This window comes from Ceratotherium simum, chromosome 30 (genome assembly GCF_057802395.1).
Source record: "Ceratotherium simum simum isolate JZ-2026a chromosome 30, ASM5780239v1, whole genome shotgun sequence".
Lineage (NCBI taxonomy): Eukaryota > Metazoa > Chordata > Mammalia > Perissodactyla > Rhinocerotidae > Ceratotherium > Ceratotherium simum.
The window spans coordinates 251,640-276,238 of NC_141929.1; the positions used below are offsets into that span (position 1 = coordinate 251,640).

Consider the following 24,599-nt stretch of genomic DNA (forward strand, 5'->3'; position numbering starts at 1 on the left):
TTCCCCCGCCTCTCACTACCTCTGACTGACGGTCACTGTTTCTATCTCCCTTCCTTACTCTTCCTCTCTCCTTTTTTTTTTTGTTTTTTCTCTTTGTGCTTTCTCCTCTAACACATCAGACTAACCATAACTTTCCTGGTCATTGTTTACTTCCACTGAAAGAACTCAGTGGTTTCCATCAAGAACTGATAGATCAGTGTTCTGGGAAAAATTTCTCTATTTCAGCTATTTCTCCACCCTCAATCTGAAGCAGGAAAATTTCTTGAACGTTGAACCAATTTTTTATATTTTTTTCTTTTTTGAATCCAAATTTCAGAGCTCCTGGTTGTATTGGAAAAATTCCTGAAGAAGGCTGCCTGGAGTTGAGCCGATAGTTCTTCCTATAAAAAGAGCCATAACAAAGAATCCTTATTTTGCCCATGGGGCCTCAGGAGAAGCCCTAGTGAGAGAGGAATCCTTGCTAACCCTATGTTGTACCTAGGACTGGCTTCTCCTTAGACAGTGGTTCTCGAACTCCAGTGTGCATTAGAACTGTGTGGAGGTCCCCTACAACACAGAATGCTGAGCCCATCCCAGAGTTTGTGATCCAGTAGGATGGTGGACCTGAGAATTTACATCTCTGACCATTTCCCCGGTGATGCTGCTGACCAGCTACACATTGAGAACTACCGGCTTAGAAACCTTAGGTTTCAAAGGATGCTTTCCTTGAGCAGACAGCCAAAACTATCAAAATCTTAATCAAGATTCACCAACAACTTGAATGTGTTGGCATTTGGATCTAGAGGCTCCTGAATTGTAAGAGACTAAAGCAAAGATTACGCTGATTTCAAGGTTTGTGACTCTCCTAAGTGCCACCCAATTCCTTTGCTTGCTTCCCTTGACCCCTACCTGGCTAGAAAAGAATATTAAAAACAAAGCCAGCTTTGATTATTTAATCTTCAGTCAATTAAGACATTTTTGAGGAAGATTTTTTTGACAGAATAGCCAACTTTCTTTTATCTACACTATTGGAAACGAATTATTAGTGATAACAATGGTTATTTACTGAGGACCTAATATGTCTCAAGCCCTTTACATACTTTTATTGCTCTGCTTCTCAGAACCCTATGGCATCCCAGGTGTGTTCACTGTTTCTCCACCACTCCTCTAATGAACCCCCAGACCACACTCATATTTGACTTCACCATGCCTTCTCTCATTTAATTTAGCAGTAGATTAAAATTACAGAAGAAACTTGAAGGGGTCTTGAACCCCAGCAGGAGAAGGTCTAAAGTCTATCCAGGACAAATGGCTTAATGTTTGTTTCTGAGAAGTTTCCAGGGACAAAAACTCCACAACCTCCAGAAACTAGTTCTGTTGATTATTAATATCTCTAATCAATGATATACATTAATTAATTGGTTTTTTATTGATTGGTTGATTGCTATATTACTTTGCCATATGATAAAATTTTTCTTTGTGTTATTTAAATAATTTTCACTTTATATCCACTTTTTAAATTTAGCCTTCTCTGGACTTCCTCATACATTGAAGATGGTAATTGTCACCTATTAACATTTTCCTCTTCTGTTTAGATAACCTCAGTTTCTTTACTGTATTAAAAATATTTAATGTGTTGTACTTTTTTTCTCCAGTTCTTCTCTAGGTTCAATTTGTTGGGTAGTATAGTGGAAAGATGACTTCAGAGGTCCTGTGTGGTAAAGAATCATCATTGTACTGTATTCAATGTGAATAAAATCTCTATTAGTTTTGTGTTCAGTCTAATCTGGAATCTGAACCTTTCCTTCCTCCCTCCCTCTATTGTCTGGAATAGTTAATAATCCCAGACCTAGAGTTTTGCTTGTGGAAAGTGTTTGTTGTTCTTGTTGGTTAGTTGGCTTGACGTTCTAACAATTCAATTTATTTAGTAGATATGTCAGTTTTCCTATTTTATGTTTTTTTGTGTGTCAGTTTCAGTATATGGGTTTTTTATAAAGTGAATTTTGACCTTTGCTGTCTAATTCGTAGTGCTAAGTATTTCACAAAATGGTGTATCTCGTTAAGATCTAAGCACTCTGTAGAGAATACTTCTTATTTGATTTCTGATACTGGTCATTTGTGTTTCATTTCTTTTTCTTTTCCTTAATCAGTTTTGCTAGTGGTTTATTAACATTATTAATACTTTAAAAATAACTTTTAGCCTGATTTATTTCTTTAGTATTTTTCTATTTCATTGATTCTTATCTTTATTATTGTTTCCTATCTGTATTTTTTCCAGTGTTATTCTCTTTTAATTCTTGAGACAGAAGCTGAGATTGTGGATTTCCTGTCTTTCTTCCATACTCATACATTAATTTAAGCCTACACACCATTGCCTTCTAAGCACAGATGTAGCTGGTATCTCATGTTCCCTAGTGTATTTCTAAACTCTGTGCTGCAAGCCATGTCTGCCCCATAGTGTCTCCAGCCCCTGAGCCTGCAACCATGCCAGCCTTTGTGTTTCTCCGTCCCTCTACCTGAAGCTCATATCTTGTGTCGAGTGTCACCATCTCATATGACTGCAGCCCATGTCTGCCCTTTTGTGTTGTCAAGATTTTCTCTCCCCTCTGTCCATACCACCTCTCAAAAGTCTCCATTCCTTGTTCCTGTAGCCCATGCCAACCCATATGAGTCTCCATCCCCTCTCTCTAAAACCCATGTCAGACAGCTAATGTCATTCTCTCATGTACCTGCAGCGCATACATTTCCTCGAGTGTCTCTATCTCCTGTGCCCACATTTTATACCAGACCTCACATGTCTCTCTCACTCCGTGTGTCTGCATCCCTTTCCATCCCTGAGCATGCCTGTCCGCTGTGCTTCAGCCCATGCCAGCTCGTGTTTGTCTACATTCTCTGTGCCTCCAGCCTATCTAGACAACCAGTGTTTTCATTTACTGTTCCTCTAGCCCCTGTCTGAACTCTTGTGTTTCCTTACCCTGTGCCTGTAGCCCATGTGTGCCTCAAGTGTCTTCACTCAGTGTCCCACGCTTGGGTGTCATTCACTTGTTAAAGGACATCTTGGTTCCTTCTAGGTTTTGGCCATTGTGAATAAAGCTGTTTTTTAGATGTTCTTAGGGGTCTGTGTGTGGATGTATATTTTCGCAGTAGTTGGAGTAATACACTGCTGCACAATTGGTGCACCATATAGTGACACTATATTTAGCTTCACAAGAATTAACAAGATGTCTTCTTAAGAGGTTGTACTGTGTGTATTCCCATCAGCAGTGAATGAGATTTCCTATTGTCCTACATCCTCACCAGTAATTGGTATTGTCAGTTTTTGGTTTTTAGCTATTCTACTAGAAGAGTAGAGTATCTCATTGGTGTTTTAATTTGCTTTTTCTTGATGCACAATGGATTTTATTTTCCAATAATTCCTTGTTGTTGAGCAATTTATATTTGCTTATTTCCCATGTATATATATATTTTTGGTAACTTGTCTATTCATATTTTGGTCTATTTATTTTAATTTCGGGAGTTTGTTTTCTTGTTGCAGCATTTGATTGGTTCTTTGAATATTTTGCATGCAGGTCTTTCTGCAGATATGTGTTTTACAAATGTATTATCCTAGTCAGGAGTTTGTATTTCCACTCTGTGAATGCTGTCTTTCCCAGATTGGAGAGTTTAAATTTAACCAAGTCCACATGATCAATTATTTTCTTCATGGATTGTGCTTTTTGTGTTGTATATGAAAACTAATCATCGAACTGTATCATGAAGATTTTCTCCTGTTTCCCAGTATGATTTTTACAGTTTTGCATTTTATATTTAAGTTGATGAGTGATTTTGAGTAAATTTATGTCTAAGGTGCAAAGTTGGTGTCTTTGTTCATTTATTTCCATAGGGTCGTCCTTTTTTATCATCACCATGGTTGATGATGACTAGAGACTAAAAGACTAAAGACCTAAAAGACTATTATTTTTTATGTTGGAGTGCATTTATTGTCTTGACCAAGATCAAGTTGTCTGTATTTGCAGAGGTCTATGTGTGGACTTTCCATGCTTTTTCATTTACCTCTGTGTCTATTCATTTTATTCTTTATTTATTTTTTAATTTTTATTTATTTATTTTTCCCCCAAAGCCCCAGTAGATAGTTGTATGTCACAGTTGCACATCCTTCCAGCTGCTGCACATGGGACACTGTCCCAGCATGGCCAGAGAAGCAGTGCTTCGGTGCGTGCCTGGGATCGGAACCCGGGCCGCCAGCAGCGGAGCGCGCACCCAATTGCCAAGCCATGGTGCCGGCCCTATTCATTTTAAAATATCACGGTTTGGATCCCGGGCGTGCAACGATGCACGGCTTCTCCGGCCATGCTGAGGCTGCATCCCACATACAGCAACTAGAAGGATGTGCAGCTATGACATACAACTATCCACTGGGCCTTTGGGGGAAAACAATAAATAAATAAAATTATAAAAAAAAAATCACGGTCTCTTGATTATTGTAGTATATCACAGTCTCTTGTGTTTGTAATTAATCTTGACATTGAGAAGTATGAGTTCATCAATTTGTTCTTCATCAGGATTGTCTAGACCACTCAAGGTTTCAAATGAGTTGGTCAATGTCTACAAAATAGCTTGGTGAGATTTTTATTGGAATTGCACTGGATCTTTAGATCAATTTAAGAAGAATTGACTTCTTAATAATATTGTGACTTTTGATCATGAGCAAGGAATGTATCTCAATCGATTTATTTTTTCCTTTATTGCTTTTAAGAGTGTCTCATATTTTTTCCACAGATATCTGTAAATATTTTATTGGATTTACACTTGAGGATTTCTTTGTGTATGTGTGTGTATTGTTAATGGTATTGTTTCATGTTCCAATTATTTGTTGGTATATAGAAAATCAACTGAATTTTGTATATTGAATTTGAACTTCTCTTCGTGAAATCTCTATAAATTCCCATCTGGGCATAGAACAGGGGGCTCCATTTCTGTTTGAACATCCCAAATCATGACATTGAATAATCTGAACACTGAATTTCAGCCATTCACCGGAACTGCCAAGGCACACAGCCATCACTAATACTGCAGTTACAAGCCTTTTCTGAGAGACGTGCCCTCAGATTCATTAAAGAATGCCCATTTTCCACTCAGCCTGGTAGTGGCAGTTTGGCAAGAAGACTGCAGAGCCCTTACAGGCTTATTCCTAGAGCTGAGACAAACTATCCCTGTCTTCCATTCCTGAAACGGAGACTGACCTGAACCTCCCTCAGCTCTAGGAATTAAGGCTCTCTCACACATAACTTCCCAGACACACTACAGTTACAAGCCTTTTCTGAGAGTCATTCCCTCGCATTCACTAAAGAAAGCCAGTTCTCAACTCGGCCTGCCAGTGGCAGTTTGGCAAGAAATGACAGAGCCCTTAGAGGCTTGTCCCTAGAGCTGAGCCAAACAATCTCTGTCTTCCATTTCTGGATCTGAGACTGTGCAGAACCTCCCTCAGCTCTAGGAATTAAGACTGTCTCACAAATAAATTCCAAGACACACTGTTGTTAAAAGCCTTTTCTGAGAGGTATTCCCTTGGATTCACTAAAGAAAATTGGTACTTGATTCGGCCTGCCAGTGGCAGTTTGGTGAGAAACTGCAGAGCCAGATTGTATGTATAACTGAGATCAAATGGTATTTGTCTTTCTCTGTCTCAGTTATATCACTTAGCATAATGACCTCAAGGTCCGTCCATGACATTGCAAATGGCAAGATTTTTTCTTTTTTATGGCTGAATAATATTCCATTGTAAATATATACCACATTTTCTTTCCTTTTTTTTGTGAGGAAGATCAGTCCTGAGCTAACATGTGCCAACCCTCCTCTTTTTGCTGAGGAAGACTGGCCCTGGGCTAACATCTGTGCCCACATTCCTCCACTTTATATGGGACTCCATCACAACATGGCCTGACAAGCGGTGAGGCAGTGAGCGCCCGGGATCTGAACCCTGGGCTGCCACAGCAGAGCACACACACTTAACCACTATGCCACCAGGCCAGCCCATACCACGTTTTCTTTATCCACTCATCTATTGATGGACATTTAGGTTGTTTCCATATCTTAGCTATTATAAATAATTCTGTAATAATCACAGGGGTGCATATATCTTTTCAAGTTAGTGTTTTCATTTTCTTCGGATAAATACACTGAAGTGTATCTATTTTTAATTTTTTCAGGAACCTCCACTGTCTTTTCCATAGTGGCTGCACCAATTTAAATTCCCATGAACAACACACAAGGGTTTCCTTTTCTTCACATCCTTGCCAACACTTATTATCTCTTGTCTCTTTGATGATCACCACCCTTACAGGTGTGAGGGGATAGCTCTTTGTGGTTTTGGTTTGCATTTCCCTGATGATTAGTGACATTGAGCTCCTTCTAATGTACGTGTTGGCCATTTGGATGTCTTCTTGGGACAAATGTCTACTTAGTCCTTTGCCCATTTTTCAATTGGATTGCTTTTTTGTTATTGGGTTGTATGAGTTCTTTATAAATTTTTTTATGGGTTGTATAAATTTTTTATAAATTTTAGATATTTAACTCCTTATCTGATACATGGTTTGTAAAACTTTTGTCCTAGCCTTTTGATTCTGTTGGTTGTTTCTTTTGCTGGGCATTTGCTTTTAAGTTTGAGGTAGTCACATTTGTTGATTTTTTCTTTTGTTGTTTGCAGTTTTGGTGGGATATCCACAAAATCATTGCCAAAACCAATGTCGAGGAGCCTCTTGCCTATGTTTTCTTCTAGCAGTTTTACAGCTTCAGGTCTGAGAATGCCCAAAAGGCCGGGAGGAGCAATGTCCCTTTTTTTCAGAGCTGAACAGATTCAGTCTCTCATTTCTCTATCAAGCAGTTTTGTTCAGACCTTATAAACACAATTTTTTCCAATTTTAAGCCAAATTAAAAAGGTCAGCTTGCCCCATTCACTCCAAAAGTGCCCCCTAGGCTCCCCTGGTCAAGGAAATTCCCCCTGGGTTTCTCATTCCTAGGAATTCCACCCTAGGTTCCTCTGACCTAAGGAATGTACCAGTGTCCCCTTAAGACACCTAGCCTTAAGCCTTGAAAACAGCTCAAATAAACTCTGAACTGTTGACTTACAATAAGGAGGTCCAGGTTTCAGGAGAACTCACTGGGGTCACCTGAAGAATGCAGTGATCTGGAGGGCATAATGGGCCCCAATTGGTACCAAATGCCAGTTCAGTGTAGATTCCAGGTGGTCTCTGGTGGGTTTCTCTGAAATCCTGCCATGACTACACCAAGAAATATCTATGTAAATAATCCATAATCAATGTATAAATCAAAATTGAAGTGAGTTTATTATGAGCCAACTTTTGAGGACAATGGCCCAAGGCCTTCCTTCCCTAAGGAAGGAAGGGCACCAAAGAAGTGGGGTGTACAGAGCGGTTATATGCTGTCAAACAGCATGTATCAAATAGGATTGTAATGTCCCTTTTACTATAGTGACAAGATCGCCCTGTCAGATTGCCCTGCCAGAAGACCAATTGATGGACACAGAAAGGAGCAGGTCTGCTGTCTTGATGGGCTTGGCTGGTGTCAGGTCTGTTGTCTCAAACTGGATGGTCGCAGGATGACTGCAGCAACCAAGTCCTAGCTTAGGGAGAAATGCTCATCCTTAAGGTACTGCCAATGAGGGCATCTTTATCTTAAGGGCATATTCTCTTCTCTTTGGGACATGGGAAAGCAGATACACAATGCAGGCGACAGGCCCTTTTGGAAAAACAAACTCTGGCCAAATTAGTTTTACCCCAAATGGCTTCCTCATGTACTCCAATATATCCTATTGCTTGCCATTTATTTATCAGTTCCTTAGTACTCATTGTGTGTCTGTTATGTATACAGAATATGTAATATCCTGGGGAAAACTGGGGTTATAGGATATAGTGTCTGCAGACAAGAAGCTTATTACCCTACTTGGAAAATAACTACATTTCTTTCTTTTTTTTTGTGAGGAAGATCAGCCCTGAGCTAACATCCATGCTAATCCTCCTCTTTTTGCTGAGGAAGACCAGCTCTGAGCTAACATCTATTGCCAATCCTCCTCCTTTTTTTTTCCCCCCAAAACCCCAACAGATAGTTGTATATCATAGTTGCACATCCTTCTAGTTGCTGTATGTGGGACGCGGCCTCTGCATGGCCGGAGAAGCGGTGCGTCCGTGTGCGCCTGGGATCCGAATCGGGGCCGTCAGCAGCGGAGCCCACACACCTAACCGCTAAGCCACGGGGCCGGCCCCAATAACTACATTTCCGAAATGCTAAACAGAAACACAGTAGAGAAAAAGATATACCTCGATGGTCGAGGAAATGCCACAGCAAATTTATTAACTGAATTCAAAACAGCGACAATCAGCACAAATGCCAAGAAAGCTCTGGATACTCAAGTTTGCTCAACTAGCTTCTCACAATAAAGCAATGATTCAGCACTGGTTCTGGAGAGACCTTGATGTGGACATATGGTGATGACTTTGAATTCCTCTGAAGAGAATGTTTTAAATACAGGAAATAATGTGTGATTATTCTAAATAAACATAGATTTTTTTTTAAGTTTTATTTATTTTTTCCCCCAAAGCCCCAGTAGATAGTTGTACGTCATAGTTGCACATCCTTCTAGTTGCTGTATGTGGGACGCGGCCTCAACATGGCCGGAGAAGCGGTGCGTCGGTTCGCGCCCGGGATCCGAACCCAGGCCGCCAACAGTGGAGCGCACGCACTTAACCGCTAAGCCACGGGGCCGGCCCTAAACATAGATTTTTAAAATGTCAAAACGAGTGGTACTCGTGGTGTGTTATTTCTGAATAATAGCTGTCATTGTCTTAGCTCTTTCCGCATAGTGTTTGCTCCTGCCTCACACCAGCCCTATGAACAGGGCCAGGGCGGGTATTATTCCTGATTTCCTGATGAGAACGCTGAGCCCTTGTAAAGTTAGGAGATCTGTCTGGGTGTCGGTATTGATGATATCCTAGGATTTTTGTCTACTCAGTATTTTACTTTATCTTCTGTAATTGCCATTAGATTTTGATATAATTGATAACTTGCTACCTTGGTTTTTCAAATGAAACCCACAAAGTTTGTGAGTATCTTTTGGTGCCTTGTTAAGCAAATGAGGAAAATGAGATTACCAGCTACAGCTGCTGCTCATATTGACAAGACATCGCCTTTATTTTTCTACCTGACAAATGTGTTCATTCAATAGACATTAAGTGGCTGTTATGCAGTCATCATGAAATTGTCAAAAGTGGGGGGATTGACAGGACAAGTGTGCAAACTTCTCATGCTGAAGAGACTTTCAGTGCATTTGAGGGAAGATGAGATACACTCAGGAAAGTGTTAAGCCACTACCCTTCCAGACAGCACAACATTATTGTCAAAACGAAGGGTGCAGGTGTGCCGTGTCTGTGTGCTGATTCTGGAGGAGTCCAGGTGAGCTGGGGTTTCAACCTGACTTTACTGATTGATGAGACTCTGTGAGGGGAGGACCAGGGAGGGCCTTCTAGTGGAGTGGAGCTTGACTCAGGAAACAGGGAGAGATGAATTTGGGGGGTGGACGGGAGGCATGTAGAAAAATATAAGTGATAGTCTGGTTGAAGAGATGGCATCTGTAGACACTAAAAAACCATGAAAGAAATTGTGTTTTCCTTATTTTCTGCTACTGGATCCATGAGGTGAAGGAGAAGTTTTGAGATTACATCACAGCACTGTAATGTGTGAGAGTCCTGGGGTGTGGCTGAAAGCCTGGAGGACCAACTGAACTTTCCATATATATATAGTTTATATGGGGTTGTATAGAGTGCTTATAGCATACATTGTATTGGGGTGAACGTGGAATCCTAAGTGAAACCATTTATCCCTTTGGCTGTTGGTGCCGCCTGTTTTATATGGAGCCAGCGATGTCCAAGACTGAGTGGCATTGTATTAGGATGAGGAAGCGCTCTAGGCAAGAGTCCCTTCATCAGGGGATGAGCAGCTTGCTACCCAGATGGATGCCCGGCTACACCTTCCATGAAAGGTTCACATGATACAGATATGAAGGAGGCAGGATCCTGTGCCTAATGGCTGGCAACAGGCAGGGAGACATTTTCCTAAACCAGCAGCTGGTGCAGCACTGTCAGGACATCACCCCTGACATCCTCGCTTGCCCGAGTCTTACCTTCTTCCTCTGAGGATATTCTCTGATGTTTTGGCCAATCCACATATACAGAATCCCTTCAGTTTCACCAATGAGAGCTCATTTCTAAATTCATGCTAATTAAACGAACCACTCATTTCACCAATGAAAAACTATTTCTGATATTCAGTAAGCTAAGTAGCAAAGCCTATGGTGCTTATCAAGATATGACTAGCTTAAAGAGACGTGAATACCTGAAACGCACAGCTAGGTCTGAAATGCGACACTTTCTGATACAAGACTAGCTGACTCCTGGAATCTGAATTCTCTATTAGGGTCAATGACTGTCCCTGAAGGTAAAGCTTGAACTAACTCATCTATGTGTTGTATATTACCATCAATGCTGAAGAATATTTTATGAATTTCTTAATTTGTTAAAAAAATTACAGAAAGAGCATCTCCTGTCCATCAGTTAATTCAGTTTACTTTATAGTCTCAACATGATAACTACAGTATGTTTTTTGTTTTTAATTTGCTCTTTACCTCTGCCACACTCTTACTCCCTTCACTTTGCTTTATAATCAACAAAGGTTTAGCGAAATATACATATAGGTATGGAAAATATCATGAGGAGAACCCAGGACATGCATATATTGAACACACACATCCTAAACATGTTGTTGTTCTGAAATCCTAATGAGTAGCTTTGCAAGGTGTTTATAGGCCTCAAAGTGGCCTCCTTTGTGAGATTTCTACTTTATTCCCCGGTGCCAGGTGTAGTTATGAGCCTTCTCATTCTGTCCAGATTCTATTGGCCTGTAGCTGGGAAAAGTTTTCTTTGCCAGCAGATCCCTGTCCAATTCTTTTATTCTTGTCTGGTTTATTTACTTTTTCACTATATTTCTCCAAAACACTTCCCAACTTGGACCCAAGATAAGTCAGTTTCCTGGACCTTTTGTTGTTGAAGGCAGGGAAGCTATTATCATCCTGTGGTGCCTAGTATACGCTGTCCTTTGACTTTGCCACACGTATTCAAACAGATGTTAAAGGGACAACATATTTGAATGTATTAAAGATGCTAAAAAATTGGTTAAAAGATGCTTAAAGTTCAGGGAGTTCTCTGATTGAGTGTCTGGATTTTCTGATCTTATAATCTCGGCCCACATGCCATCTCTACCTCTAAAGAAAGAGACATCATCTCAAAGAATCACCTCTTAGTTTGATTGAACGTTTCTATTCTTTTTCTAGCCTCTCTTTCATCTATTTCTGCTCTGATTTTTGTTATTTCTGTCCTTCTACTGACTTTAGGCTTTGTTTATTCTTCTTTTTCTAGTTCTTTTAGATACAGTGTTAGATTGTTTATTTGGGCTTTTTCTCATTCCTTGAGGTAGGCTTGTATTGCTATAAATTTCACTCTTAGTACTACTTTTGCTGCATCCCATAAGTTTTCATATATTGTTTTTCATTTTCATTTGTCTCTCGGTATATTTTGATTTCTCCTTTGACTTATTCATTGATCCAATAGTTGTTCAGTAGCATGTTGTTTATTGTCCAAATATTTGTGACTTTTCCAATTTTTTCTTGTAGTTGATTTCTAGTTTCATACACTTGTGGTCAGAAAAATGCGTGATATGATTTCAGTCTTCTTAGAATTATTGAGGCTTGCTTTGTTTCCCAACGTATGTCTATCTTTGAGAATGTTCCATGTGAACTTGAGAAGAATGTGTATTCTGCTGTTTTAGGATGAAATGTTCTATACATATCTATTAAGACCATCTGGTCTGATGTTTCATATAAGGCCACGGTTTCCTTGTTGACTTTCTGTGTGGATGATCAATCCATTGATGTGGGTGGGGTGTTGAAGTCCCCTACAATTATTGTGTTGCTGTCAATTTCTCCCTTTAAGTCTGATAATAGTTGTTTTATATAGTTTGTTGCTCCTGTGTTAGGTGCATGTATATTAATGTATTATGTCTTCTTGGTGGAATGTCCCTTTTATCCTTATATAATGTCTGTCTTTGTCTCTTTTTTTTTTTTTTAAAGATTTTATTTATTCATTTTTTCCCCCCAAAGCCCCAGTAGATAGTTGTATGTCGTAGGTTCACATCCTTCTAGTTGCTGTACGCGGGACTCGGCCTCGGGTTGGACGGAGATGTGGTGCCTCGGGGCGCGCCCGGGATCCGAACCCGGGCCGCCAGCATCAGAGCGCGCGCACTTAACCGCTAAGCCACGGAGCCGGCCCTGTCTTTGTCTCTTGTCAGGCAAGGGAAACAAAAGAAAAAGTAAGGAACTGGGACTACATCAGACTAAAAAGTTTCTGCACAGCAAAGGAAACTGTCAACAAAATGAAAAGACAACCTACCAACTGGGAGAAAATATTTACAAATCATATATCTGACAAGGGGTTAATTTCCAAAATATACAAAGAACACATACACTCCACAACAAAAAAATGAACGACCTGATCAATACATGAGCAGAGGACATGAAAAGACATTTTTCCAAAGAAGTTATACAGATGGCCAACAGGCACATGAAAGATGTTCAACATCACTAATTATTAGGGCAATGCAAATCAAAACTACAATAAGATATCAACTCACACCAATCAGAATGGCTATTATTAAAAAGGCAAGAAATAATAAGTGTTGGAAAGGATGTGGAGAAAAGGGAACCCTCATACATTGCTGGTGGGAATGCAAACTGCTGCAGCCACAATGGAAAAAAGGATGGAGATTACTCAAAAAATTAAAAATAAAAATACCATAAGATCCAGCTATTCTACCTCTGGATATTTATCCGAAGAATATGAAGTCAGTAATTCAAAAAAATGTATGCGCCCCTATGTTCTTCACAGCATTATTCACAATAGCCAACACTGGGAAGCAACTCAAGTACTTATCAATGGATGAATGAATAAAGATGTGATATATATACATATATACCATGGAATACTACTCAGCCATAAAGAAGACAACCTCATGCCATTTGTGACAGTATGGATGGACATTGACGGTATTATACTAAGTGAAACAAGTCAGATAGACAAAGAAAAATACTGATTGATTTCACTCATATTTGGAAAATAAACAAACACATAGATAAGGAGTACAGATTGTAGATACCAGAGGGAAAGAGGGAAAGGTGTAAAGGGGCACATATGTATGGTGACAGATGAAAACAAGACTATTGGTGGTGAACATGATCCAGTCTATACAGAACTGAAATATAGTAATGTACACCTGAAATTTACACAGTTATAAGCCACATGACCTCAATAAAATTAAAAAGAAATTTATTTTTAAATATGGCAAGACCCACTTTACACCTGGGCTGCAGGCAGCCCACGCACTCACTGAATTACACAGAAGGGCAGTTTCCCAGGTGAGTCCTGTCTGTTTTGCCACCCTCGGAACCTCCTGATGAAGAACACAGGCCCTAGGATGCTGAAGCAGGTGGGACCCCTGGAGCAGGGAATGTTCTGAGAGTGTGTGACACAAAGTATCTGTGCAGTGCATACTGGATAGTGAGTTTGTGCTTCTCTTCAAGGTATGGCTTTGGTCATAATCTGCTGATAACTCAAGGAAAATCACTCTTAGTCTTGTTAAATGGAAAATTCTCATGTCCCAACTTCAATGCTGCTGAGTTAGAATTCCAGGGAAAGGGACACTGGACTTGTCCAGTTATTATCGTGTAGACTGAAGTCTGAGAAGCAGTGCTGCTGTTGTCCAGCTGTAGCCACTGCCCGAGGTCAAAGCTCCACATCTTGTGAGGCCTGAGACAGCTCCCAGGGGAGATTTCTGTCTGTCGTCTGCAGAGGGACGGCCAACTTATCTCTTCCTGCTGACTCGCTTCCCTAACTGGCTTCCTTGTGCCTTTCTTAGTCCTTTTCTTTACCTTCAGAGATAACTGGGAGAGGCAAGATAGAGATACAAATTTTACTAAATCTATCTTTTAAATAATCTTTAAAAAAATTGTACAGCATTCAGATGTAATATTTATTTTTCTGTTGGGTTGCTTTTTGTCTTTCTCCCTATTGTTGTCTTAAAGTATTTTGTGTTATTGGCTGGGAAGATAGCATGATATTAACATCGGCTTTATATTGGGCCCCAAACCAGGAAAGCACTTTATATTTGTCATATGGAATTAAGAATCACATTTGTGTAATGATGTTTAAAGGAATTTTGTTGTTTTATTCCTTGTTTTTTCTTCTTTTTGACATAATAAGGTCGCAGTTTCTTCTTGGTGGACTGATCAGGAATATTGATGTCTGATCTATAAGTGAAGATTAAATAGAAGGGCATTGTTACTATTCATAAATCTCTTCCTCACCAACTTTTCCTAAATGATAGCATGGGTGTTAGAGTCAAGAATTTTGATTTTTCCCCCATTGGATTATAGAAAGAAAGATAGTCATTAGAGACTTCACTTGGAGTTGTAGTGAAAGAGCATAACATAAGAGCACTGAGCTTGGTCTCTGCCATGTATCAGCTTTGTAACCTGCGTGAGTTTTCTAGCTACTGTACCCAGTCTCTTCATCTATAAAATGATGAGAAGAACAACATCTACTACGTCGGGATATTTTGAGGGTTTTGGGAGTTAATGTATGTTCAAGCACAGAATTAACATTCAGAATGCAGTGCCTGGTTCAGTAGAAGTGTTTGCTGCTGTTATTTTAATTATCATTATTTCATGTCCTATCTTCCTCATGAGTTCCCTGTAAAACCAGCAATATTCCACAGTGTAAACAGTTTTATTCCAGGTCCCTGCTTAAAGGCCTTCACAGGGAGCCTTGTGCTCATAACCTCCTGTTTTTATCCCAGTCTCTTGAGGGATGCATTGACCTCTTTCTTCTTTGCACTGAGGCACTGAATGGGGGCCCACACCCAACCATGCATGTCCTCCTTTTAGTATCCGATGCTTTTGAGACACTGCTTAGTGTTTACTTGGTGGACTATACTCCCTGACATGAACAACTCATGGGAGATAAGATGTAGGAAACATTGTTCCATCTAGGTCTCTGAGTTTATCATAACTCTGAGTACAGTTGATCAAGGACCAAGGTAGAGTTCCGTAATGCAAAGATATTCAGAGATGAGGGTGTTCTAATGTGACACCACCTGAAAATAAAGCAAGCACATAAAAGCATATGAAGTTTTCAAAGGAAAAGCACACAACTAAAGGAATTGATCCCATTAAATACACTATTCTATTTGTTTATGCATCAAATTACTGATAGGAAATAGCCAGGTGTAGAGATAGCAGAATTGATCAATTTCATGGAGAATCCTTTTTAACAGTTGTTCATATCTTGTGTTTTACATCATTGATTAGGGTAATATTTTCAGCATTTCCTTTCCTAGTGTCTTTATCTTTCTCAACTTTTCCAAGAGATATATTTATATTATCCTCTAAAATTTTAGGGCAATATAAAAAAAGTTATCAAACATTTTAAGTTATTGATTTTGTACACTGGAGGAGCACTAGATTGAAAGTTAATTAGTGGTAATTAGAGTTTTAGTTTGGTAAAAGATGGTAGTTGGAATTGATAACAGGATGTTTGTAACCCAGTTTTTTCTTCATTATTTGATGTAGTTTTCAAAATGACAGAGCAAGTAATTTTTCATGTAATATATTGTCTCATTTTAAAATATGTGTTCTTGGAGAGGGTGATGGAGGTAACTAGAAAATAATTTAATGTAGTGACTTGTTTTTCTCAAGTTGATCTGTTATAAACCCAACAGCTATATAGCGTCATTTTGTCCAAATGACCTGATGGCACTTTCTTCACTTTTCTTGCTGTGACTCTAGCAATCTGAGGTCACACCATCTTTTCCCTCCTAGTCATCTTTTCAGTTGTAAGAGTGACACTATCAATAATATAGTGACAACTTTGCACACAGTCTACTATTTACTAAAATATATGTCAATTGCAAACTTTGATAACATAATTATTAAGTAATGAACTATTTGCAGTGCACTTAACAACTGATTGCTACACATTATTGTGTAGTGACATCATGGTTAAAACCATTATTTGCAACATGTGACCCCTTTCAATTTTATTTTAAATGAAAGTGTTCAATGACTTTTTTCTTTTTGAAGAAAAAAGACTTGCATTTCCATCTTAGAAAATTGAGAACTTGCTTTTTGCCTTTTTTTGTCTTCAGCTCTTCTTCCTACCAGTTACTAATTCACATGTCCAGTTTCTTCAGATTCATGGTGCTACCTCTTCTGCCTTTTTCATGGTTCTCACTTTAATTTTTCTATAATCCCATCTGAGAAAGATGTTTATCTCCACCTTCATATATCGAGGAAGGAACCGACCCTCCTTTATGTGAACCTGGAGACAGAGGACAAGGTGAAGCCTTGGTGCTTCTCCCCACCAGTGAGCTGCAGAAGGGCTGCAGATTCCTGTGAATCTTTTGCTCCCCTCCTTACTCACTACATAGTTGACATTGACTCCACGGAGAAGCCCAGCTTGGTACAATCGAATTTTTGAAGTCTATAGAAGCCTGCTGAAGATAAGATTGGCTAGAAAGGACATCAGCAAGTAGTGTGCTACAAAAGTTGGTGGCAGAAACATTAATAAGAAGAAAATCTTTCTGTTTATCTTGTTTTCTTTTTATGTTCTCTATCTTCATTTTCCTTTACTTAGATGGTAAAAACCCCGTCCACCCCCCATGGTGGTTCTTTTCCTGGAGTCCCATGACAGCTTATTCATATCTCTTTCATTCAAATTATTTCTGTAGTGTAATTTATCTGTTCATATATATCTGTTTCCTTGCAGACTGCCAACATTTCAAGACCTTTGGACACATAGTGTATACTTAAGTATTTGAGTGAATAAATGAAGCTCTTTTGTGGAATAAGATCAAAATAAATAAAATACCTACTAAGCACATGAATGCAAGCATTTGAGAGAGAGTTTTGTGTCTGCTGAAGCAGCCTGTGGACCAGTTTAGGGGCTCAGTGCCAAGGTTACTTAATAGATTTAGATAAAATGAAAGAGATAATTTAGTTTTAAAATTCTTTGAGAACAGGAACAGCATATCTAGGTGTGGATCAGGACTTGATCATTCTTGTTGCATCTTTGGAAAATCCAGTCCTTTATCTTTCTATGAAAATGTGACTGGCCAAGAGAATGAACAGAGGACTGGCTTTTAGAAAGGAAAATTTGTCACAGGAAATCGTAGAGGAAAAAATGTAGAAGGAGAGCTGGTAGAAACACAGCAGAAACTTTTTGTATAGAAACCCTAAAAGTTGTGTTTACATGCTGGCTGAAAGAATTGTAACCCAACTTTTCTCCAATATAGATTTGAGCAGCTTTTAAATATCTAGGTATACAAAAGGATTACAAAGGAAAATAGATCAAACTGAAAGGAATTTAGGATGGAACAAGGAAATGAAGCTGAAGTAAACCATTGCACTGAAATGTGTTTCAGAAGGACCTGCAGTTTTTAAAGGTAGTTAGAAATGTATCCCTCAGGTTTAAAGTAGAAAGGGAAATGGGAACAATTCTCTATCATCTCATGTCCATGAGATTAAAAGCAACAGTCTCTCAGAGAAGCAAAACTTTTCTGGCCTCTAATGTCCCAAAAAGTGTTTTGAATGGTGCCTAATGAAAGAGATTCTGTGTGATGTAATGCAAATACAGTATCATCAACTCATTTCCGAGTTTAGTTCAAACACTTTAGGACACGTTCAATTGAGGTAATGCAGAATTCTATAAGGGGCCAAGGAAGAAGCTGACAGCATTCTCTCTCAGCTTCTCACTTGACCAAGGGAGTAATTGTTCTTGAACAGATTGACCACATCTCCTAAAGACAATGCTCCATTTTCAATTTTTCTTTTTGTAAACTCAGTCTGCATTTCCCATTACATATGCAAGCTGAAGCCTGTGTGTAGACATCCTTCGTTGGCAATGAGGAGCAGATCCATACTATTAAGTAATCAAATAAGCAGAACATCCGGTTGGCCCCTTTTAGGAAAATTACAGGTTTAAGCCCACCTTCATTGGTGGAAGGACATGGTATACCAGAATTAAAATATCTACCACTTATTATGCAGCTAATCATAAGTCATGCTATTTAAATGAAACTGAATGAATTCTTCTTCTATTAAGTGGACTAGATTTTAGACAAACTGATGTATAATTTCATATAGGTGCATTTTTACTTAAAATGTAAAACTCTTTAGAGACCGTTTCATTCAGTTTTAGAGGCATATTTTGTATATTTTGATGATTTTATTTATTTTCCTTCATAGTAGAAAGGAACATCCTACTCTTTTTCTTGCTGCCTTCTCTCTACAAGATAAAACTCATCCAAGTTTATTTTGTTTTCTAAGGCATAGTCTTACATTGACATGATAAAGAGATCATTTCTGAAACATGTTTGGAACTGTAGGGAGCCCAGAATTTTAGATTATGCTCAGAATTTTGTGAGGTAACTTCAAAGAAGATGGAACATTTAAAATTTTGCCAGAAAAGTTTTCTCTTACTTTTCTTCACAGTAATTAAAAAAAAAAAAAGTTTAGTGTCTTAATTCTTCAGATGGGTAACTGAAGGAGTTGGCAGGATTAAATGTACCCTTGAAAGAGCTCTTTCTGGTTACTTTTTCAAAACAACCATTGTGGGCCGACCCCATGGCTTAACAGTTAGGTGCACGCGCTCTGCTGCTGGCGGCCTTGGTTCGGATCCCCGGCGCCAACCGACGCACCTCTTCTCCAGCCATGCTGAGGCCGCGTCCCACATACAACAACTAGAAGGATGTGCAGCTATGATATACAACTATCTACTGGGGCTTTGGGGGAAAATATAAATAAATAAAATTTTTTAAAAAAGTAATTCAAAAAAAACCCACCATCCTAGTTGATGAGTATTTAATGGGGACTCTGTCAGTCCCAGAGCTGCTGACAGAGGCAGTTCCCAAAGCTCCAGCAGGCCCCAGGAGAAGACAGCACTGGTAATTAGTGTCATCAGAGTTTGGATGAGGCCTGGTCATTCTGTGGATGTTAAAACTGAGTGGAGTTCTCAAATGCAGGCCAGTGACTCTAGACCTGAGCCCTGCTCAGAAGCCACTTGACTTGTCATTCCTTCTGAACATGGTGTCTTCACTCTGCTTGTGCCCCTTTTTGCCATTTCTCATGCTTCTCTTGACTCTTTCTCTTTCCTACACCTTCTTTCTTCTTTTTTCTCTCTTTCTTACTTTTACTCTCTATTATACTCCTTCTCCTTATCATTTTTTCTTCCTTCTCTTATTGTTCTCATTTATTTTCTTTTTATTTTGTAGTACAGTTACTCTGTACATCACGTTCATCTTAAAATCTTGACCCTCTACAACTCTTATACTTCAGCTAGCTATTTTGAAGAAAGTGTTTTGATAAATTTCTCTTAGATGTTATAACATGCTGATTCAAGGAGATAAAAACTATCATGAAAGGGATGGGAATGGAGAATGAATTCAGTTCAGGTAGCCATGGAATTAGACAGAGGGAAACTGAGAGCTTAGGTGTGGGTGTTCACAATATTTCTTGATACATCTTTGTAGTTCATTGTTGTGGTAAACTACACATGGTCTTATTTACTGTTGGAGCCCAGAAGTTTGCTACTCTGGGCAGGTCAGCAGGTCTCGGCCTATAGAAAAGAAGCTAAGAACACTGCATGCATTTCTTTTTTTTTTTTTTTAAAGATTTTATTTATTTTATTTTTTCCCCCCAAAGCCCCAGTAGATAGTTGTATGTCATAGCTGCACATCCTTCCAGTCGCTGTATGTGGGACTCGGCCCCAGGATGGACGGAGAAGTGGTGCCTCGATGCGCACCCGGGATCCGAACCCGGGCCACCAGCATTGCAGCGCACGCACTTAACCACCAAGCCACAGGGCCGGCCCTCTGCATGCATTTCTAATGTAAAGAACTGTTCATGTTCCACCAGGAGAACTTTGGGCTCTTCCCTGCACTATCTGAATAGAAAAAGAGGAAGAAGGCCGCCAGCAGTGGAGCGTGCACACTCAACCGCTAAGCCACAGGGCCGGCCCTATTCTACTCTTAATCTACTCTTGATAGAGGTTATTACGTAAAAAGATTTTTCTTTACCTTTGAGTTAAGTTTATCTAAAGAACAGAGATCTGTTTTGTTAAGGTAATTTCCTATGTTCAAAAGACTGAGGTCTCTCTTTTAAGGTCTTTTTGACTGTTTAACTGCTGTTTGTTAACTAAGCATGCTTTCACTGCGACAAGAGCAGCAACTCCTTGATCTTGTCTGACCAAGTGTTTGAAACCCTTCTATATTTTTGACAATCTCCCCAAAATTCATATCCTAAATAAAGTCTGTCTTATAACTTTTTTCTTTGAGAATTTTCAAAGGGCCCTGGCAATTCTCAAGAAAATTTTCTCTCTTCCTATAAAGAGGGAGATACTAAACTAATTAGGCTAGTTTGCTATGTTAAATTGCACAGGAGGCATTGTCAAGTAAATGATAAAACTTCTTAGGTTATACTGTGTAGGTAAATATTACTCACTATGCTTCCAACATTACAAGAGGAAGGACCACGACTGCATTCTATTTAATTTGGTTTACAGATGGGTCTTACTTAAGTGATAAGCAAGATATTACCAAGCTGGATATGCTGTCCAGCCTCGAGAATGCCTGTGTGGGGGAAGAGGGAGAATCCCCCTCTGCCCTTTCCCTTAAGGTTCTTATGGCTGGCCAAATAATTAACAAGACAGGTTAGCAGGAGAAATTAATACCAAGTATAATAACATGTATACATAGGGGAAACCAGGGACACTGCGATACTCAACAAAATAGCAGAAATTCTGATCTTAAATACCGTCTTTACATAAAGACAGAGGAGGATGTGGGGGTCAGGGGTGTCAGTTACAGGAGATGACCACTAAAGCACTGTAAACAAGAGTAAGACTATTATGCAGATTTAAGGCCTCACCTTCCATGTTCCACCTTCCACCTTCCAAGTTTCTAGAAATGAGGTCATTTCTCTTCCAATACAGAGAGAGAGATACCTTTACAAATGGAGATTTCCCTTATAAATGTAAATGTTTGTCTGGCAACTCCTCAGCAGGACCATCCAGAGAATGTGGCCAGAGAGACAAAACTTCTGATAAGACGGGCTTGTTGATGTCTTTCCAATTGTAACATCTATTTTACATTATATTACAGCCATCAGATAGAAGATCTGTTGCGGGAAAAAGTTACTATGTCAAATTCTTTAGGCAGTTAGTGGGGGAGGTCAAATGTCCGTCAGAGAAAACAATCGAGGTAAAGAGATATATTTCAGGGTGGCCAAATCTTGATCTCCCACACCTGCTAATTCCTATTAACTCTGCTAACCCAATAAAAGACTTCTTTCCACAGGCTTGAAAGAAATTGCCACCGAAGAAGAGAAACAGATATAGCAGTCAAAAGGGGGAGTTTTTGACACCCCCTCACAGATGTGGTGTGCACCCGGTAAAAAATCCCATAGTACCTATTGGAGCACAATTGCCACTGCTCCAGCATATACACCAATGAACCCATTGGGCACCTGAAAAGATAATTTTGTGGGAAGACCAATGCTTTTAAAAACCTCCCACAGAGGCTCATAAAGCTATACTGATTGTGTTATATGCCCAAAATATCATCTAGGGAAACTACTACATGAATCACAAGGCCACTTTCCCTTTACTAAAGGACCCTTTGAGGTATAGCAATCGGATTTTGTCCAAATGCGACCATCTCAAGGATAAATACATCTTGTAATGACTGCGTGTTCTCACATTGGGTTGAGGCCTTTCCTTGCAGAAGAGCAATGGCTCTAATAGTAGGTAAATTATTATTAGAGAGAATAATTCCTGTTTGGGGAATTCCTGCTGAGTTACATAGTGACCAGGGAACTCATTTCACTGGACAAATAATTAGTCTATTTGTAATATTGGGCCAATGATACAGCATTTCCACTGCGCTTAACATTCCCAATCCTCAGGATTGGTGGAAAGAACTAACGGCACAATCAAAACTCAATTAGCAAGGCTTTCAGGAACATTTCATCTCATGGCTGAAAGCTCTTCCACTACTGCTCCTCAATCTTAGATCCACGCCCTTTGCTAAACATCGGCTGTCTCCTTTTGAGATTATAACTGGACAACCTCTGCAATTAGATAAAGAAATGTATGAATCAACTTCCAGTAAAGAAAATATCTTAATTACTTCCAAGGTCTCATTGAGACACTTAAAATATATATATATATGAGAAGTCGGTAGCCAATTCTTTTTACAGAGCCCTCCCAGACCGTAAGGATGATAACCTAGAAAATTTATTTATCAGAGAAGACATCAAATAAAAGACTCTACAGCCCTATTGGAATAGAGCATACCAGGTACTTTTAACCAGTTCCTGCACTGCAGAATCAAAAGACATAGACTCATGGATTCACATTTCTTGTTTTAAAAAGAGGCCTTTGCATCTGAGTGCATTACAGTTCCTATTTCTGAAATCTGACTTCAACTGGCCAATACGAATATCTCCAAACCAGGATGAGAAGACAACATCAGTTGTAGACAGCTGTCCCAAGACTCCGGACTAGGACTGTATTCCCAACCTTAAAACCACTCATTTATACCTTTGTTATGCTTAAACTGTATACCTATTTTATAATTGTTACATTTAAGATTTTCAGAATACTATCATACTTAAGGAAGGTGCTTGATTTGGAACAGACTTGTCTTAAAGTCCAGGCATTTATCGGGTGGCTCCTAATATAACTTAATGGTTGTATAGAACAAATCTATGGCCTTAGCTACTGGCCTGATGGCTAAAACACTGCACCCGATCTTCCCTTAAATGCAGGGAAGGATTCACAGTGACAACTGCTGCCAACCTGCCTCTGCTTAAGGCCAGACGGGCTCATCCAGTGTTCCCCTAGTATGACCACCGAGCAGCTAGCTATATTTGTTCCTTTTTTAGGGCTAAAGGATGTCACATCACATACAGAAGCCCTTAATGACAGTAAAGCAAGAATTGCCTTATTAAATACTAAAATGTCTTTAATAAAAAGACTGTCCTTCAAAATAGAATGGCCTTAGATATTTTAACTACATCCCAAGGTGGTACGTGTACAATCATTCAAACTGAAGGCTGTGTTTTCATACCTGATGAGTCTTCCAATGTGTCCTCTCTGCTAAAGCCCATGAAAAAGCAGGTGAATGCCTTAAGCGATCCTGCACCCAGTCTTGAGTTGTTTGGTTGGCTCCCTTCTGGTATTGGTTCCCTTTTTCCATCTGGATTGCAATTCCTATTTCTATTACTTCCTGGAATTCTTGTACTAGCCATAATACTTAAACTAATTGCTGTTTTCTTTACTCAGTGCTGTAAGACTGTCATGTAAGCTGGAGTAATGAAACTTGAGGTGGTCGATTGATCTTATAGCCTAGGACAAACTTCCTTTTTTGATAAGGACTACACCTAAGAACTCATTTTAAAATAATCTTTTCAAAGATGTTAAATGATTATCATTGTTACTGTACTTGTTCTATAATTGTGCATAGCGTAAATACAAGGAGTCATAAAAAGCACATACACAGTGTTTGTGCAACAACCTAAAATTAATCCAAAACCCATGAAATGCTTCCTCTATTAATATATGTATACCTCTTTGCTTTTCCACTATATCCAATCAATTCCCCCCAACGGGGACAGCTGGGCAAATAAACGAGATAAAAGCCTGGCACCGAGGGACATGAGGGACCCAGGGCAGGCAGCAACCACTCTGGGGCCGAGGGACAATATTTTGATCATCAATGCTTTCTATCAAAATATTATAGATCAAAAAGGGGAAAATGATAAATAAATGGCAAACAATAGGATATATTGGAACATGAGGAAGCCGTTTGGGGTAAAACTAATTCAGCCTGGGTTTGTTTTTCCAGAAGGGCCTGTCGCCTGCATTGTGTATGTGCTTTGCCATGTCCCAAAGAGAGGAGTAAATGTCCTTAAGATAAGGATACAACTTCCCCCTCCTTGTCATTTCCTTAAGGATAAGCATTTCTCCCTAGGCTACAATTTGACTGCTGCAGTCATCCTGTGACCACCCAGCTGGAGACAACAGACCTGACACCAGCCAAGCCCTCCCCACTGTGTCCATCAATAGATATTCTGGCAAGGCAATCTGACAGGGCGATCTTGTGGTTATTGTGAAAGGGACATTGCAATCCTATGTGATACATGCTCTTTGATGGTATATAACCGCTCTGTATGCTCCACTTCTTTGGTGCCCTTCCTTCCTTAGGGAAGGAAGGGCCTGGGCCATGGTCTTCAATAGTTGGTTCATAATAAACTCGCGCCAATTTTGATTTATAGATTGATTATGGATTATTTACGTCGACATGTTTTACAAGTAATAAAATATCTTGAAAGGAAAAAACAATAAAGCAGCAGCCCTGCATTACACATGAAAGTTGTGCTCCCCCTGGAG

General features: G+C 39.4%; 1 protein-coding gene and 1 long non-coding RNA gene across 4 annotated transcripts in view; both read right to left on the reverse strand.

Annotated features, from left to right (window-relative positions):
• Positions 1-14,361: 14,361 nt before the first annotated feature.
• LOC147913067 (uncharacterized) overlaps positions 14,362-24,599 on the reverse strand; it is a 151,020-nt gene continuing 140,782 nt past the window's right edge. The window contains exon 3 of the long non-coding RNA XR_015549078.1: positions 14,362-14,404. This is a non-coding gene — a long non-coding RNA (uncharacterized LOC147913067). The remainder of the gene's footprint in view (positions 14,405-24,599) is intronic.
• The window catches only part of LOC147913068 (ral guanine nucleotide dissociation stimulator-like), a 66,742-nt gene continuing 57,294 nt past the window's right edge, over positions 15,152-24,599 (reverse strand). For all 3 annotated transcript variants that reach the window (XR_015549071.1, XR_015549073.1, XR_015549074.1), the window contains one exon: positions 15,152-15,249. The gene's annotated coding sequence lies outside the window, so the exon portion shown is untranslated. The remainder of the gene's footprint in view (positions 15,250-24,599) is intronic.